The sequence below is a fragment of the Pogona vitticeps genome, chromosome 14 (assembly GCF_051106095.1).
Source record: "Pogona vitticeps strain Pit_001003342236 chromosome 14, PviZW2.1, whole genome shotgun sequence".
Lineage (NCBI taxonomy): Eukaryota > Metazoa > Chordata > Lepidosauria > Squamata > Agamidae > Pogona > Pogona vitticeps.
The window spans coordinates 2713896-2730189 of record NC_135796.1 but is presented as its reverse complement, the minus strand read 5'-3'; positions in this window follow the sequence as shown (position 1 = coordinate 2730189).

The following is a 16294-nucleotide window of genomic DNA, read 5'->3' as shown; positions in this document are numbered from 1 at the left end:
GGGAGTGGAAGGCGGGACATCAGGAGGAGGGGCTGTACTGTATAAATATGTGATGCCTGTGTGGTGAGGGGAGATGCTGAGACAGACTGTGAGACACTGGGTTGGGACGAAGCAGCAGCTGGGGAAGAAGAAGCTGTTGTGGGAGTCTGGGTGTCTGACAGGGTACTACTGTGTGTCAGAGTACCAACCTGATAAGTTCAGGTGTCTGTGGGTTAGCCAGAACTGATGGGTTCAGGGTCTGTGCTTTAAGTTAAAGGTTCTAGGTGAACCAAACTGTATGCTTGTGTGTGTGAGAATAAGCCACGTTACTTTATTTTATTCACCTGATTGTTTTATTTACCCTGTTTGTATTTAAAATAAACCTTATTCTTTTGTTGTTTAAAAATCCATCCCTGGTCTGTGTGACTTATTATAGGGAATGGTTGGTGGCAGCTTAGTGTAACTGTGTGACATATCCCAGTAGGTCTGGGTTTGTCACATTGATTGGTGTCCAGCGGGTGGGATACGACTGGTCCAGTTGTCCAGCGGTCCAGCAAAGCCTTGGCAAGTGTGCCCAGAGCAAGGGGGGTCTAGTCAGGGACAGTCTGAGGCGCGTAGGTAATCTTCTAGGTGTACCTCACGGGGAGGTGCACTAGTAGAAGAACGTGCCAACTGGGGAGACTTAGATTTAGGTGCTCTGAGGCAGCCTAGTTTTGGCGGGAAAAGCTGAGGCAAATCTGCGTAGCAACAGTGAGCTAGCTTGCCAGCTGAGAGGCCCAGCAGAGGGGGGTAGGCTCTGACTCGATACTGTTGCAACTTTAGTGCTGAAGAACAGCAGCAATCTCTAGGGAGAGCTGGTTCTGAGGTAAAAGGAAAAAAAGTGGTCGTTTTATTTTGAGGCTTGACTTTTTAAAGCAGCCTGTTCTGAGGGGGGGTATGCCCTTGACTCGAAGCCAAGTAGCAGACATGAGTGAGGTGAAAGACCCCCAGATTGACCAAGGTTCTGAGGATGAATTTGGCTCAGTGCAAGGTGACAGCACAGGAGAGCAGGACCCAGAACTCAGAAAAATACTCCTAGCCCAACAGCATGAACTGAGGGTGAGGGAAATGGAGGAAAGATTAGAGAGAGAAAGAAGAGAGGAAAGGGAGAAACAAAGGCAATTTGAATTAGAGAGAGAGAGAGAGAGAATGGAGAGGGAAGAAAGAATGGAGAGAGAGAAAATTGCTCTGGAAAAAGAAAGGATGGCGTATGAGTTAAGAAAACTGGAAATGATGAACCAGAACAATAATAATAATAGGGATTCTGAGGGAGGCCAACTGTCTAAGGCTGACCTGAAGAAATTCCCTGTGTACCACAAGGGAGATTGTCCTGAGGTGTTCTTTTCCTTAGTGGAAAGAGCGTTTGTGGACTTCTCAGTGAGGGAAACTGAGAAGATGACCATCATGCGTTCTTTAATCAGTGGTAGCCTGGCTGAGGTTTATGCCGAGATGCCTGAGGAACGGATGAAAGATTTTGCAGAGTTTAAAAAACTGGTGTTCGCAAGACATGGGATAAATGCAGAGCAGCTGAGACAAAGGTTCAGGTCCCTCACCAAGAAGCCAGAACAGACTTTTACCCAAGTGGGGGCCCAATTGGTGAGGCTGCTTGAGAAATGGCTGTCGCAGGAGGGAACAGAGACCTATGAACAGCTTAAAGACTTGATAGCCCTGGAACAGTTCTATTCAGTCCTGCATGGGGAATTGAAATTCCAGGTGAGGGAAAGGAAACCGAAATCTGTGGCAGCAGCCGCAGAGATCGCGGATTTTATCTCCCAAATAAGAAAGCCCTTGGGTGAGGGGAAATCTGTAGGTAAACCCAAAGAAACCTACAGCAAGTACTCTCAGGGACCAGGGAAAAGCCAGCAAGGGGGAGGGGCCCATGGTGAAGGGAAGCCCTCAGGCATGAAACCAAGCCCTCAGAATTTGGAGGGAAAACCCAAACAAGAGGAGAGAGAATCAAAATACACCAGAAAATGCTATTTCTGTCAGGGAAAGGGTCATCTGATCTCAGAGTGTGAGAAATTGAAGCAGCTAAAAGGAATGGTGCCTCAGAATGCTAGTGGGACCAAGCCAAAAGCTGTGTTCTGTGTCCAGAAGGAGCAAAGCTCATTGTCACAGAGGGAGCCTGTTGCCATGACTACTCAGTCTGGAACAGCTACCTCTGCTGATCAGGCTGAGGAAAATGGTCCTCTTATGGAGGTGAAGCGCTGCTTGCTGATAAAAACAGATTCTCAGTTGTTTGAGACAGCAGGGGTGGACGTAGGAATACTTGACCGTCAGTATAGGGGACTGCGGGACACTTGTTCCCAGGTAACCCTGTGCCATCCAGATATCATCCCTAGGGAGTTTATAATCCCAAATGAGAGCATGAAGGTGGCAGGGATTGAGGGGCAGATAATCTCTCTGCCAGTAGCAGAGGTACCTGTCAACTTTCAAGGCTGGAGGGGAGATTGGCGGATAGCGATTTCATCGACTCTGCCAGCAGCCGTGCTCGTGGGAAATGACCTGGCTGAACATGTGAAACGGGTGCTAGTGATTACACGCTCACAAGCCACCACAGGGACAGTTCAGGGGGGTAATGATGAGCCAGAGACGGAAGCAGGTGGGGGGAGTTCAGAAGCTGTGGTGGAAACCTTAACCACAGACAGCAGATTTGGACAGGAGCAAAAGGCAGACGCCACTCTCCAAAAGTGTTTTGAACAGGTGACTGACGCCCAGCTAACACCTGAAACCCCAGTGAGATTTCTGGAGAAAAAGGGGATTTTATATAGAGAAACCCTGAGGAATATCTCAAAAGGGGGAGATGGGATCAGAAGTCAGCTGGTGGTACCTGAAAAGTATCGCCCCATGATCTTACAAAGGGGTCACTCTGACATGTTTGCTGCACACTTAGGGGTGAAAGGGCCCCTTGATTTGATCAAACAAAATTGGGAGCAGATCACCCAGGATGACCCACAAGACGTTGTGACTTACATAGACACCTTGATGAATGACCTAAGGAGAAATCTAGAGCTGGCAGCAGAAAACCTGCAAGCTCAGAAGGTCAGACAGAAAACATGGTATGACCACAAAGCTAGAGAGAGGCACTTTGACCCAGGGGAGGAAGTGCTTTGGCTTAGGCCCTGCAGAGAGAATAAACTGCAGCTCAAATGGGCAGGACCATATAGGGTCATTTCCAAGATGTCAGACCTGAACTACCTAATAGAGCAGGAGGAGAACCAAGCAAGGAGGGTGGTTCATGTGAATGCCCTAAAACCCTACTACAGAGGGGAACAGAGGGTTTTATTCGCGATAAAAGCAGCTGAGAGTGAGGAAGCTGAATTACCCTTCTGGGAGGGTAGAGGGGAAGTAAAATACAACCCAGAGGAGGTAAAGATCAGTCCTGCACTCACCCAAGACCAGCAGCAAGAATTAAAAATGCTGCTTAATAAATATCAACAGGTGTTTTCCAACAAGCCGGGGATAGTGAAGGGAGTGATGCATCGGATCCACACAGGGGATGCACCCCCGCAGGCAGTATCCCCATACCGAGTAACGGGACCCTATAGGGACAAGGTGCGGAAGGAGCTGGACGAAATGCTGAGGGAGAACATAATCGTCCCCTCTTCTAGTCCTTGGTCCTCTCCAATAGTCCTTGTGGACAAGCCTGATGGGAGCATTAGGTTTTGTGTTGATTACAGGAAATTAAACCGTGTAACCACTCCTGATGCCTACCCAATGCCCAGGCTAGACAACCTGATTGAAACCATAGGGGGTTGTCGGTTCATCTCATCATTGGACCTGGTAAAGGGATATTGGCAATTAAGAATTGATCCCAGGGATCAAGAAAAGACTGCCTTTTGCAGCCCTTTTGGTCTCTATGAGTTTCGAGTCCTGAGCTTTGGTCTCAGAAATGCACCAGCCACATTCCAAAGGCTGATGGACCAGACCTTGGCAGGGCTCAGTGACTTTACAGTGGCCTACATTGATGACATAGGGATCTTCAGTAATACCTGGGAAGATCACCTGATACACCTGGAGTTAGTGCTGCAGAGGTTAAGTGCAGCAGGGCTAACAGTAAAGGCCAGCAAGTGTCAGCTGGGTAGCCCAGAAATAAAATACTTAGGTCACATGGTAGGGGGAGGAATGATAAAACCCCTGGAGGCCAAAATAGAAGCTGTTCGAGATTGGCCTAGACCCACCACCAAGAGAAAAGTCAAATCATTTCTTGGGTTGGTGGGCTACTACAGAAAGTTCATCCCGAGGTTTAGCGAGATTGCGGCTCCGCTGACCGATCTGACGAGGAAGAAGGCTGATGACCGCATCCCGTGGACCAGCGACTGTGAGGCGGCGTTCCAGAGGTTGAAGGAGGCGTTAATCAACTATCCTGTCCTGCGGGCTCCAGACTTCGACCGGGAGTTCATCATCTACACCGATGCGTCTAACAGCGGGGTAGGAGCAGTTCTGTGCCAGGAGGATGAGAATGGTGACCAGCATCCAGTGTCCTACCTGAGTAGGAAACTTCAAAAAGGTGAGAGACATTTGGCAACCGTGGAGAAGGAGTGTTTGGCCATAGTCTACGCGATCCAGAAGGCCAAGCCTTACATCTGGGGAAGACATTTTGTTCTGTGTACTGACCATTCACCATTGCAATGGTTAAAGACAATGAAAACCCACAATAGCAAACTTATGAGGTGGGCTTTGAACTTACAGGACTATGACTTTGAAGTGAAGGTGGTCAGAGGGTCAGTGAACTGTGTTGCTGACGCCTTATCAAGAAGACCTGAAGACTGAAGACGGCGAAAGAACATGGACTATATGTATATAATGAAAACAAAAAGTTAAAATGTACCTGGTTTTGAATTTGGTTGGTATTAATAAAGGTAAATTGATGTACTGTATATGGTAAAATGTTTAAATGCATATTTGCTATGGTTAACTTGGAGTGTAAGTATATGTAAGTATTATATGGTATGTATAAATGTTGTTGTGTATTTTATGCAGGTTGTTTTTTTGGTGAAAAGCACTTTTAGCTTTCCCCCTACAAAACAACTTTTAAAGAGGGGAGGTGTTACATAACAGCACTGATGTTACCTGTCTGTCATGGGTTTGGAGGGAAAGTTCCATCCTATGGGGAGTGGAAGGCGGGACATCAGGAGGAGGGGCTGTACTGTATAAATATGTGATGCCTGTGTGGTGAGAGGAGATGCTGAGACAGACTGTGAGACACTGGGTTGGGACGAAGCAGCAGCTGGGGAAGAAGAAGCTGTTGTGGGAGTCTGGGTGTCTGACAGGGTACTACTGTGTGTCAGAGTACCAACCTGATAAGTTCAGGTGTCTGTGGGTTAGCCAGAACTGATGGGTTCAGGGTCTGTGCTTTAAGTTAAAGGTTCTAGGTGAACCAAACTGTATGCTTGTGTGTGTGAGAATAAGCCACGTTACTTTATTTTATTCACCTGATTGTTTTATTTACCCTGTTTGTATTTAAAATAAACCTTATTCTTTTGTTGTTTAAAAATCCATCCCTGGTCTGTGTGACTTATTATAGGGAATGGTTGGTGGCAGCTTAGTGTAACTGTGTGACATATCCCAGTAGGTCTGGGTTTGTCACAGCAACGTGATAGGAGACATTAGCTTAGATGTCTTTAAATAAAGGTCATGGATAGCAACAGAAGATGAGGTTATCAGTCGTGGTGAAGGCCGCTGGCTACAGGACCTTGTCTGGAAAGAAGACCAAGGGAAGCCAGCTGACGGCCAGCGTAAAGTCCCTAACTAGATGAACCACAAGCTGCTCCCGTCAGGTTCCTCTGCAAAGTTGCTGATCCTCCGAAAGATGTTTTGAAACCAGAAAGACTTCACCATAAACAGGGCATGGAAGAAGCTAGCGGATGTCTCTCCATGCGTCATAATAGCCTCTGAATCCCGCCAGTTAGGGATTCACCTTCGGTTGGGATCAGAAAACCCCCAGCACAGCGGTGCCGTTCCTGTTTATCCAACACCGGACAAGAAGATACGGTTGTAGCATGAAATATAGAGTCATCTTAAAGAAATATCAACCAACTATCTAAATGCTCCAGATTGTTTTCCAAATTCAGGCCCAACTTAAGCATCACGTGCGACACAGTCCAATTTCCTATCTCCTGCGGCCTGAGGGTGCTGATAAGGGGTTCCTCGGCTCTTGTGTTTTGAAGCGGATGATCTCTCGTGGAAAGAGAAAGATTGATTTGGGTCCAGGAGATGGGAAGAGCCTCATGAGAGGATGGCCCAAGCTTTCTTTCTTTCTCTTTTTTTCCTTTGGAAGAAGGTGCCTTATTGGAGCCTTTTGGCAACTTCACAGGCTGCCTTTAGCAGATTTGGCTGGCAAGGCTGGGGTGACAGCCAGTCTGTTCCACACTAACCAATTGTCCCCTACTGTCTCTGAATTGAAAGAGAGCTCCGCTTCTCCGCTCTGTGCTTTTCCCCTCTCTAGAATCTGTTGAAATCTCTTTGCAGAAAGCAGCCAGGCTGGTCAATTTGCTGTTTGTTCTGTCCAATTTTTTAAAAATTCTTTCTACTACTAAACTTGCAGAGTGACATTAAGACAGCAATAAGAAAAGGGGTGGACTGCTCTGTGAGAACTTGAAGCTATTCTACTCTGTGACTCCCTGCATTTCTGCTGTGTAGCTAGAGGAATTTAACCAAAAATTTAAGACTTTGCAACACTTGTGAGGCTGTTTCTGAAGAAATCCACCCTGGAAAATGGCTCTTTTTTAGGGAAGGCTCTTCATAGGCATGGAATATTCCAGAATAAGATAGGTTATCTAGAGCTGTTCACTGTGACTTTTCAGCATGGAAGCTGCCTCGGTCATTGTGATGAGTTAGTAAATAACACATGCTAAGTGAATGGGAGGACAATCTTGCTCATTTCCTGGATTACTCAGCAATGTTTAATACCAGCATACATACATTGCAGTATATTTCTGTATCTTCTGCTGATATAAGTAGTTCCAGCCTGGATTGGCAAACTGGGGGAGCAAGTAGGTTATGCGGCACTTCCGTTATGAAGCTGAGCCCTATTTTGACATCTCTATTTAACATTCAAATGAAAGCATCGTATGAGGTTATCGAAGATCCTAAGAGGAAGACCTGGCGTTTCTTTCTACTCATTTTTATCCAATTTTCACCTGATTCAGAGAGCAAAACATCAGACAGCCACTAGAAGTTACCAGATAAGTATTTGGAGCCTATATGGAGTTACAGAACATATAAAATATTATGACAAAGGATGTGTACTCCGTTGCATTCAAATTGGGGCCAAGCTGCCCTGGCTGGTTTATACCACTTCCTGATCTGCTCCATCTCTTGATCCGTAACATTATCTATGTAGTTTCCTGCTCTCTATTTAAAAAACAAATCACACGAATGACGAGGAACACTATTTGACCTATTTGTTTTCCGTCTTGAATGATTAATTATTTTTGGATATTGATGTTATTTTAATATGTTTATTTTGTTTGATGTATGCCGCCCAGAGTAGTCGAAGGACTAATAAATAAATAAATAGATAAATAAACGGCTGCGTCCCAGAGGAGGAACGACACAACGCCCTCATTGTATGACTTGTCCATTTAAAGCCCATACAAATCATCCTTCCGCATATACCCACCCTCCATCCTACCAGTGTAATAATATTTCTGGAACATATAGTGAACCGAGGTGTGTAAGAGAACAAAGAAAAAGAAAAAATAATATTCCAGAATGCAGACACCAATTATGTTTTTTTCTCTCTTCGTCTTATAGCTCTGAAAAATTGCAAGGGAAGTGGCTCAAGAGGGATGTCTTTGGTGTGCGGTGACTTCACACAGAACCCTCTCCCGTGGCTCGGCAGTTGGAGCACCCAGGCAGAATCGGGACCTCACTGGGCGCAACGACACTGTTGAATTAACTTGGAAGCTGGTTCGGGTTGTTAGAAATCAATTTAACATCAGATGTTTTTTGTGTCAGTTTGTGCAACCAGAAGGAACAACTTTCATAATACATCTCATCTGAATGGGGAAGACTCGGATCTAGTGACCAGTGTGTGCCTACTGCTATTCCAGTTTCGTTGCTGTCTTGTGCCTCCCTTATTATTTCTGCTGATTTCCATGTAAAAGCAAAATGTGCTGCTTACATACCACCCCATGGCACTTCAAGCACTCTCTGGGCAGTTTATAATTTAATTATCCAGGCTACACATTGTGTTCCCCTATCCCAGCAATCTTGGTACTCAACTGATCAACATTGGGAGGATGGAAGGTTGAGGTCAACCTTGGGCCAGCTACCTGGTCTCGAACTCAGGTCATATAAGCAGAGTCTTGGCTGCACTACAGCCATTGAACCACTGTGCCACGAGGCTTCTTTTAAAATCCATTTAAGTGGATTTTCTTCTTCATTTCCTTCTTACGGATGGCAAATGGCTTTCTGTTTCTTACCCCGGTAATCTTTGTTTCAAATACATAAATAAAAATGAAACTGAGAAAGCTGGGTTATACGGCTTTGGGACGAACCAGACCTTCCTAGATCAGGGTTTAATTGTCCTGCTGTCATGCCTCAAACTCAGAAATGTTAAAGTAGATCAGATAACATTCTCTTCCATTGTAACTCTACTGCTTTTTCTTCCTGCTTCTCCACCCACCCACCCAACCTGCACACATAAATCTATTCAGGAGGAGGAGGAGGAGAAGTAGTCATTCCAAAAAAGCTACCAAGCCCCCCTGGATGTCTCAGGTCATTGTGCTGTTCTCCTTCTCCTGACAGGTAAGGCTCTGGACAGCTGCCGCAAGGAGTTCATTGCTGCCGAACCAACAGGCTCAACTCTCCGAACCTCGGAGCGAACCACCCGCCCGTCCTCTTACAAGCTTCGGAATGGAGAACACTCGGCAGCCTAGCGAGGTTCCCACACATCTTCCTGATATTTATAAGAAAGAGCAAGGAGAGCCAAGGAGGCTTATTTCTCACCCACCCACCCACCCTGCCTTTGCCCTTCTGATCAGATTGGCCAGCCACCAGCGCCTGCCCACTGCCAGTCAGGAGTTCTGTTCAGCTGAAAGACGCTGTTTGTGCACAGCTAAGAGTCCAACTCGGACTGGAAATGGGGCTGCCGGAGAGGCAGGCGTGAAACATAGAAACAGGCTTGATTTTGTGATTCTGTACCGACGAACCTGGTGCAGAGTTTGGTCTCGACTGCCTAGTTCTGTATTTACAAAGTTGCTCCTTCTGTCTAGGTATTTTCTCACCCTTAGGTTGATTGGCACTGGGGTTTGAGAGCATGCGGGCGGTATCTGTGGAAAGCCCTTGTTTTCTAGGAGCAGAGCAGAAGACAATCGGAAGAGCGATCCAAAGTTACGGCTCCCTTCTCTTTCTCTACTGCCCTACACACCACGTTCAGTATTCTGCAAAAGATATGAATTGGGATCAAAGTATAAAAATATCTCCCTCTGTGTGCATGCACACCTACGCACCGAAGTATACACTAGATGGGTTGGATCTAAACTAAATCATACTCTACTCCAACTGAAATTAATCGGCTTATTTATTCTTATTTATCTATTTCTCTTTTCTGCTTCTCTTTTTCTCCACATAGGAAAAAGGTGAATCACAGTAACAATGAATAGCATGTTACTGAAAATAATTAGGGGGAGGATTTCTATGACATGGCATCTATTTTGCAGCCTACGTTTGAGCTTATGGGTGGGTTTGAACATGTTTATGAGTAATCTGGTGGGAAAGGCCAGATTACTCATAAATATGTTTCAACTTGCTTATGGGTTCCAATGTAGATTGCAGAGAAAATGTGAAATGTCATAGAAATTATATCCAGGGTTTCCTAGGTAGAAAATACACAAAAGTGGTTGACCCTTCCTTTCTTCTGGGGGGGAGCCCTGGGACTGTGTGCAGCTGGCCCAAGGCCACCCAGGCTGGCTCTTCTCCCAGGAAGCCCAGTGGGGGGAATCAAACTCCCAACTTCTGGCTCTGCAGCTAGAGACGTAAATCACTGAGCAATCCAGCCAGCAAAAAAAAAAATTACTACTGAGAAATTAAAACACAAAGCAAGATCAAACATAAAAACAGAACTGAATGCAAGCCACACTGTAAAACGATGTAAAGCAATTCAAAAGGAATAATTATGAAATATACTACATCTAACTTTTAATAAGCCCCATCTTCAGCAACCAGTCAGTCACCAAAATGTTACCTGAACAAAAGGGTTATTCCAGAAAGATTGCCGGGAGGGTACCAAATTACAACCTCGTCCTCCTTTGTAGGGAAATCCCAGAGCCTACGAGCAGCCACGGAGAAAACCTAACCCTGCATCTTCACCAGGCATTTTATTTATTTATTTATTTATTACATTTCTATCCCGCCCATCTATTCATTTCGACTACTCTGGGAGGCATACATCAACCACAGCAAAAGAATTAAAATAATATCCGCATGCAAAAACAAAATAAATAATTGTTCAAGATGGAAAACAAAAATAAACCAAATAATGGCCAGAGGGAAGGCCTGCCTAAACAGCCATGTTTTTAATTGGCTTTTAAAAACAACCAGAGAAGGGGCCATATGGATCTCTGAAGGTTTTTTTTTTAATTTATGGCCAACAGAATTCCTTTTTTTTATTTCAAGAGAATTCAGTTTGCTTCTAAAAGCACCCACCCACCCCAGGCTCATTTGTGCTGGGAGCAACTCTGAATGGACGCGGAGGTACTCAGAAGACAAAACGGATAAGAACACAGCCCTTTCAGGAAAGACAGCAGAACATAAGGTTCAAAATCACAAAGCTTAACTGTGATCTGACCATCAGGTGCAACGTTCCTGCAGACAGTGTGGGGATAATAACAATCTTGCATGTGCTAACACTGGGTATTGGTAGATGTGGGTGTGTGCTTTGCAGCCTAATGTGACTGTCCTTTTGCAATAACTTGACTGGGAAATTTCTTTTCTCATTTCCAGCATTTGAGTCAAGCCCCCACCCCTCTTCCTATTTGTTTTTTACTTCTGTTGTTTTGTTTATAGCTCCTCCTCCTCTGACCATCCTATAAGCAGCAAATGTGCAGGGTGTCTTACATACTGGAGACTCAATTTTTACCCCTTTTCCCCCCTTCTGACTGTAACTTCAGATGGCAAGTGTAAGTAAATACATCTTTTTCTACTTTAAATGCTTCTAGAGTGATTTTTTAAAAAACCATACAGCGTGCTTGTTTTGTGTGCATCTGATGTGACTGGGTTGAACGTTCTACATTTCTGTGTTATTCTTCTCCATTTTTTCCTGCCTTATATTCTGCTAACTAAAAAGAATAGCCAAATTCCTAAATAACCTTTTTTTTTCTAAATCCCCCAATATACACAAACATCCCTTCATTATTCAAAAAAAAAAAAGTCTGCCGGTTTAAGATCAGAGTTAAGACTTTTTCATGGTGCCAAAGCCAAGCAGCTGAAGTTTAAGGAACAATGCCCTGTGAACAGGAACAAGCTTGTGTTGTGCCAAGCAAACAGTAGAGTTTGTTCTCAAATCTATGTTATAAGCTAACTGGAGTTTCTAAGGGAGAAAGGCAGAAATAAATAGGAAAATGTTTAAAAATAACATTTAGGTAAAGTTAAAGGTTCCCCTTGACAATTTGTCCAGTCGTGTCCAACTCTAGGGGGCGGTGCTCATCCCCGTCTCCAAGCTATAGAGCCAGTGTTTGTCCAAAGACAATTTCCGTGGTCACGTGGCCAGCGCAACTAGACATGGAACGGCATTACCTTCCCACCATGGTAATGTGGGATGCAATGCGGCATGTAAAAACACTTGCATTTTTACATGCTTTCAAACTGCTAGGTTGGCAGGAGCTGGGACAAGCGACGGGAGCTCACTCCGTCGCGTGGATTCAATCTTACGACTGCAGTTTTCTGTCCTTGAAGCACAGAGGCTTTTGCAGTTTAACCCACAGCACCACCATGTCCCTCAAAATAACATTTAAAACGTGGCTAAAAGACCCTGTATGCATTTAATCTGAGCTTTGGTAGGCATCCTAAACTCAGATTAATGGACTACCTCCGTTGAAAATGCTGTCCAGCTTTAAAATAAATAAAGAAGAAAAACATTTGCTGATTTCCATTGAGGGTCAATAGAAGTACCAGCAAGATCTCATTGCAAACATATACATACCCATCTGGCAAATGGCCCAGGTTTGACTTTTGTGCTCCATAAAAATTTGAGAGGAAGTGAGTTTCTGTTTTCTTAAGGAATATCTACTTGCGCTTGCCAAATTCTCCCATTTGATGGAGAGAAATTATTGCTTTAATTGGATGTTAGACTTAACCATGGTCCTTGAAGCCATTACCTTGACAGTAGTCACTGATTAATCTGAGCAATTACTTCTGTCTTCAGGGAGATGGTATGCTGGAAGCTGTGAAGTGGAACAGATTAAATCAGATTTAAAATATTTTGATTCCCATGACAGTTCACAGTTTATTTTTGAAACAACTTTTTTTCCTACAAAAAAAACAAAAAACAAACTTGTATAGCGTTTTACCAAAAATTTAGGCTTTCTTCTAAAATTATTCCTCCATTATAAACAGAGGGAATATGGTGCTGGAGGAGAGCTTTGCAGATGCCCTGGACTGCAGGAAAGACGAACAAGGGGGTCCTAGATGAAAACAAGCCTGAACATTATCTGGAGGCAAAAAATTTTGGATCTGAGGCTGTCCTTCTTTGGGCACATCCTGAGAAGGCAGGATTCTCTGGGAAAGACCATTATGCTGGGAAAGATAGAAGGCAGCAGGAAAAGAAGACAACCCAATATGAGACGGACTGATTCCTTAAAGGAAGCCATAGGTTTACAAGAGTTGAGCAGGATTGTTGAAGACAGGAAATTTTGGAGATGGCTCATTCATGGGGTTGCCATAAGTTGGAGGGGACTTGACAGTATACAACAACAACACAAACACATTGATATAGTGATTAGAGTGGAAGTTTTCTGTTACTGCTGTTTGAGGCTCATATATTAAATCTTTCTGAAAGTGTCAAGGCTTTGCATGGATTAAGACGACCAGCAAACGGCTGGCTGCTCCTGCAGGATCAGAGACCCACCTTCTAACTGCTGAGCTTCTTGCATAACATGCTGGACCAGGTAGACTTGAGTTCCTCTGGGCAAGGCGGTTAAGTAAAATTACCAAGGCCAGGTCCCTCTGACTCAGATTAATTGTGCCTTAACTTCGAGAGATTCTGCATTTTCACCCAGAGACCGAGGGCTTTCTAGGAGAACAAACGAACAAGTCAGCAAAACTGCACTTAAGTAGACCTGTGGTTTAACAACAGAGAAGTAAGTCCCGTTGGAACCCGCCAGCAAGTAACATGTTAAAAGACTACCAACTAAGAGATCCCCTGCCATTACGGGATAATTCTTGCAGTAAGTATGGGCAATCAGAAGAGCTACACCATAGCCCAGTGGTTTAGGTCTCTGGCTACAGAACCCGAGGTTCGGAGTTTGATTCCCGTCTGTGCCTCCCTGACAGGGTCAGGACTACCAAATCCAGAGGGTCCCTTCCAGATCTACAGTCCTAAGATCGTATCCTTAACTGTTCTAACTAGCCCTTGCACATGTCATCTTAAATTTAGAAAAACAGATCTCTTCCTCACACATGACTGCGGGGTTATCTGCAAGAATCTGTAGAATCGTGTCACAGCAAAGCATGTTGGCTACACAAAATGAATCGAAAAGGTTATTATAATAGGGAACTAGAGCCAGCAACCTTGCCATCGATGTACAGAGCTGAACCGCTGAGATTTCTCTGGTTGGGAAGCCAGAATTTGGGAGTTCAATTCCTCCACTGTGCCTCCTACAAGAAGAGCAAGCCTGTGTAGCCTTGGGCAAGCTGCATAGTCTCAAAATATCCCCAAAAGAAGGGAATGATGAGTCTTTTCTACCTGGAAAACCCTGAAAAAGGCCACCGTGTCAGAATTGACTTGATGGCATATGATTATTATTATTTACTGCAATATTTTCTGTCTACCCTAACACACTTCCAAGAAGCCTAGAAATAAATCTCCTACATACCTTATTTAAGATATTATTTTTTTCCTCTCTCTCTTACTCCTATATCTTGGAAATCCTTTTCATGTTTCGGCCTCTTGAGCTCTGACCATGTAGCTAAACACTAGCAGGTCAGCTCCAGATATAATTAGAGTAGACCTACTGAAATCAACAGAATGTAAATTAGGCATGATTGATTTCAGTGGGTCTGTGCTGAGGATGCCTAACTCTGGATCCATATCAGCATCTCATAATTACAGGTCTGGGTCATTCAAGGGTCAGTGTAAAATATTTTAATTATTTCCCTTCCATTTCATTAAATTAAATTCATACCTAACTGGTTCCTTCATACAGGCATTTTCTCACTACTTTAAGGTAAGCAACGCCTGTGTACCTCATATTGACATATATATTTTTGTTGTACCTATTTTGGGCTTCTTCTTCTTGTTACTGTCAAGTTGCCTCACTTCACTGTGTTAAGATGTGCATCTGATAAGTTTTTTTAAAGCCTATATTATATTAGTTTTCCTTTGCATTTTAATTTTCTCCTCCTAGCAATGCATATTGAACATCCCAATATTATACATTGCACGGCATGTGGAAATAACACCAACATAGACAAAACAAATAACAACAATACTTACCGTTAGCATACCCAGCAAGTTATATTCTGTAAATATACAGAACTTGAGTAGCGTTCTTTAGGAAATATACATTCTGAGACAGGCAGGAGTTTCCCCAGAGGGTTTGAGCAGCTCTAGTCTCCTGTTAAAATTGGAAAAAAAAATATTCAAAATCCCCATTGAAGTGGGCACCATGCCAGGAGGCAGCCCCAAGCCCACCCTTGCAACGACCTTCAGAAAAAGTGATTCCCTGACCGTAACTCCGTTCTTAAATTATGATTTTTATTGGCAAGGCCTGCCCTGAGGGATAAGCTTTACTCCCTTACGTGAAATGCCCCTCCGATGTTTACACAGCCCCGGGGGTGCCTCTCCCCTGTGCCAAGATCGCCATTTTCCTCTCTGCCTGTCCCCTGCCCGAGTCAATTCAGGATGGCTGCCCTTTTCCCCTATTGCATGAATATTTTTGATTTAAAACAAAGGCCTTTTAACGGCCAAGGCCTGCCTGCCCGGCACACCTCGGCCAGGAGGCCATCGCTGATGCCTTGGGTGGGCGCTGGGGCCGCACCGTGGGGCCCGGGGGGCGTGAAGGATGAGGCCGGGCGAACGGCCGCTGCTCCTTCCCACTTGGAGGGCATGCTTGAGCCTTGCCAGGCCGGCCTGACACCCCCGCAGGATGTCCCAGGTTGGCATGGAAGGACCGAAGGGGCAGGGGGGGTGTCGTTGCCATGACACCCATTGCACCTGGGCGCCTCACCTGGGCACCGGGCCTTTCGGGGTGGGGGGGCGGAGGAGCAAAACGAGAAGAGAGGAAGCCCCTTCTCTGAAACCGGGTGGCTTTGCAATCAGAAATAAAGCGTCAAATCAAATCAAAGAAATCCAGCGGCCAAGGCCTTTGGAGCCCCACAGGCCTCGCCCTGGCCGGAGTGTAGGTTTGTGGGGAGAAAGTCAGTTAGGCCAGGATTTCACCTTAATGGTGACAGATTGGGAAGGCTTGCTTGCTTCTTTTTTGACTACAACTCCCAGAATTCCCAGCCAGCATGGCCTCCGGGAGTTGTAGTCCAAAAGAGTTTTTATATTTATTTATTTATTTATTGTATTTATACCCCGTCTATCTAGTCATTTCGACCACTCTCTGGGCTCTGTTTGAGACCTCAGGGAGGGTGGTGGGAGAAAGCAACCAGGCCATTAAATCCTAAGGCTTGAGTTGTCATCGATTAAGGTGATTTGCATACGAGTAAGAGAGATGGAGCTATCTTCTCGGGCCTCCAGGGAGGGGAGCAAAGGCAGACGGCCCCCTTGAACCCAGAGTTCCCCACCTGAAATGTTGAACATGTTCTTCCATTCGGTTTTTACTTTAAAAAATTAAATTCCAGCAACCCGGTCCAGCAGGTTACTGGCAAATGAGCTTGCTCGTCTGTTTCGACGTGGACAGCAAATAAAATAAAGTCGACCGGCAACGAATAAAAATATCAAAGCAAAAAAAGATGTGGCGAGCTGATTTATTTCAACACGAGCCTTCGTGAAATTCAGTTCACTTTCAGAGATACACGGCGTGATGGCAAGATGTTCAGCCACTTAGAGGCACACAGCGTACGTAGCTGTGAGGGTGGGAAACCGGACACAGGGATAAAGAACGAA